Source organism: Syngnathus leptorhynchus, unplaced genomic scaffold, assembly GCF_054491065.1.
Source record: "Syngnathus leptorhynchus isolate UIUO unplaced genomic scaffold, UIUO_Slep HiC_scaffold_48, whole genome shotgun sequence".
NCBI classification, from domain to species: Eukaryota; Metazoa; Chordata; class Actinopteri; order Syngnathiformes; family Syngnathidae; genus Syngnathus; species Syngnathus leptorhynchus.
Genome location: NW_028232015.1, coordinates 174,008 through 176,921, shown reverse-complemented (window position 1 = coordinate 176,921; position 2,914 = coordinate 174,008). Strand labels below are relative to the sequence as shown.

The 2,914-nt window shown below is 43.5% G+C and overlaps 1 non-coding gene across 1 annotated transcript; it reads left to right on the top strand.

Moving 5' to 3' along the window:
• The first annotated feature begins 800 nt into the window (after positions 1-800).
• On the top strand, positions 801-982 carry LOC147038575 (U2 spliceosomal RNA). Its single transcript, XR_015063822.1, has one exon. It is a non-coding gene; the product is annotated as a U2 spliceosomal RNA (small nuclear RNA).
• Positions 983-2,914: the final 1,932 nt, after the last annotated feature.

Sequence of the window (2,914 nt, the reverse complement as noted above, 5' to 3'; positions counted from 1 at the left end):
CCAGCGAAGAATTTACTTGCCAGGTCTTTTCTTTACCAGGTCCTCCTAATGGACGCTGGCTTGTCGACAATGCAGCACGTCGTCCTCCGTCGATCAGCAGCGGGTATGTTGGATCCGGGTCACGGCACCAAAATGTTAGAGATGTTCCGACTCTAACTTACTGTGCAAGAACAACACAGGAGACAGTATGCCCTTTGAACACTTGCACGTGGAGAATCTGTTCGTCATTGTAGATATTACAATGTCCGAACAAATTCTGCAAGTGGAGAATCTGTTCGTTGCTGTTGACACAGCACTGTCCGAACAAAGTCTGCCGCTGCACCCATGCAAGAGAGTATTTATTGAGAAAAGAAGGGTGGGGGTGACAATTTACATGTGTGGTGGCCAAGGTGGGGGTTGAAACACCTGGCCTCTGATCACATCATAGCGGGGGATGTTTTACAATGTTGAGTAGACAAAACAACTTTGATTGCGTCTTCTACAATTGGTCAATCAGTGCAAAGGATCTTAGCACTTTGTTCTGCTCCTTTGTTAAGACAGGACAAGCTTAGGTCAATCACCACTGATTACATTCCAACATAATATGATCACCCTAATCTAGGTCAATCACCACTGATTACATTCCAACATAATATGATCAACCTAATCTATTCAACCCTAACAGCCTGCCAGTTAAAAACTGGGTACTTTACTTCAACTGTTTTAACTTAGTAGCTTCGCGATGACGCATCCGAGGTCGGCCGTTAACTTGAATTGGTAGTCTCTTGATTGGAGTCGTTACCTCAGACCCATTTCTGCTTATCGCTTCTCGGCCTTTTGGCTAAGATCAAGTGTAGTATCTGTTCTTATCAGTTTAATATCTGATACGTCCCCTCTCTGGAGACTACATATTAAATTGATTTTTGGAATAGGGAGGTGTAATAGGGGCTTGAGGGTTTGAGGCATTCGAGCCCAGCTGCAGAACCAGCGTTGGGCGGACGCCATAGCCACGCAGAGCCGGTGGCACTTAGAAAATATTCGCCGAGTTGGCTGAGAGCTCCGGGCGGAGACCGTTATTTTTCGTCATTCGAGGCCGGCTGCAGAACCGGCGCTGGGCGGACGCCAGAGCTTTGCAGGGCCGGCGGCACTTAGAAAATATTCGCCAAGTTGGCGTTGATCTCCAGGCGGAGACCGTTATTTTTCGTCATTCGAGGCCGGCTGCGGAACCGACGCTGGTCGGACGCCGAAGCTCGGACGGGCCGGTGGCACTTAGAAAATATTCGCCGAGTTGGCTGGGAGCTCCGGGCGGAGACCGACAGTTTTTGTCATCCGGGTTCGACCCGGGAACCGGCATTGGGCGGACGCCATAGCCACGCAAAGCCGGTGGCACTTAGAAAATATTCGCCAAAAGTTTGTCATGACCTCCAGACGGAGACCGGCAGTTTTCATCATTCGGGGCCGACAGGGGAACCAGCGCGGAGCGGACACATTTGCTCGGAAGAGCCGGTGGCACTTAGAAAATATTATGTGTCTCGTGAGCTCCAGGGGCAGACCGACGTGTTTCGTCATGCGTGGCCGACAGGGGAACCAGCGCGGAGCGGACTTTTGTTGCGCTGGCATGGCTGTGATTGTACCGATTGTGTTTTGGAAAACAGGGGTAAAGTTAATGAGTACACTAACTAGGAGGACCAACACATTGTACTCTGGCGCACCTAAAGACCAAAGTTGGTACTGCACCCCTGTGACTGGTGGCACTTAGAAAATATTCGCCAAGTTGGCGTTGACCTCCAGGCGGAGACCGTTATTTTTCGTCATTCGAGGCCGGCTGCAGAACCGGCGCTGGTCGGACGCCGAAGCTCGGCTTAGAGACCTATTCTGAATTAAACCTAACACAACTTTAGATCTATTGAATGAATAAATGAATGAAGTCGTTTAAATAATGATTTTGGTTAAATACTAGGTATATACAGAAATTCTACAGCACAAAATGGGCAGAGTTTACTTATGTGAAAAGGAGTGGGAAGAGGATTTATTGAATTTATTTAATCTATTTTAATTCCCAGGAAAATTTGGATTTGCTCTAAATCCTGATTTAACCAAAGGATGGTGCCAAATTTTCACATACGTCTTAATAGAACGTATTAAACACTTAGTTAAAATGATAGAAGTTGTTAATAAGAGCGAGTGGAGTAACATGAGACCTTGTTTGAAAAGGAGTGGGGAGAAGACCTATTTAATTTATTTAATGGGAAAAAGTAAGACTTATTTAGCTTATTTAATCTATTTTTATTCCCAGGCAAAATTGGATGTGCTGCAATTCAAAATTTCACCACATGTTGGTGCCAAATCTTGACTATAGATCTGATAGGACGTACTAAACGCTTAGTTAAATTGATAGAAGTTGGTCATATGAGCGAGTGGAGTAACGAGATCTATTCTGAATTACACATAGCGCACACAACTTTGGATCTTTTCAATGAGACCTGAGGACGTATTAAACGCTTAGTTAAATTGATAGAAGTTGATAAGAGCGAGTAGAGTAACACGAGATATGTTCTGAATTACACATAGGTACACACAACTTTGGATCTTTTGAATGGATGAATATTTGATAATGATAATTTAAATTATGACGTATAAATACTAGGTATAAACAGAAAATCTACTACACAAAATAGACAGAGTTTACTTGTTTGAAAAGGAGTGGGAAAAAGACTTATTTAATTTATTTTGACATGAGACTTGTTGTGAATTACACAACACAACTTTGGATCTTTTGAATAAATAAATGAATGAGTAAAGTCATTTAAATTTTGATTTTGTATAAATACTAGGTATAGACGCAAAAACTACTACACAAAATGGGCAGGCTTTACTTGTTTGAAAAGGAATGGGAAGACGACCTACTTAATTTATTTAATGGGAACAAGTAAGA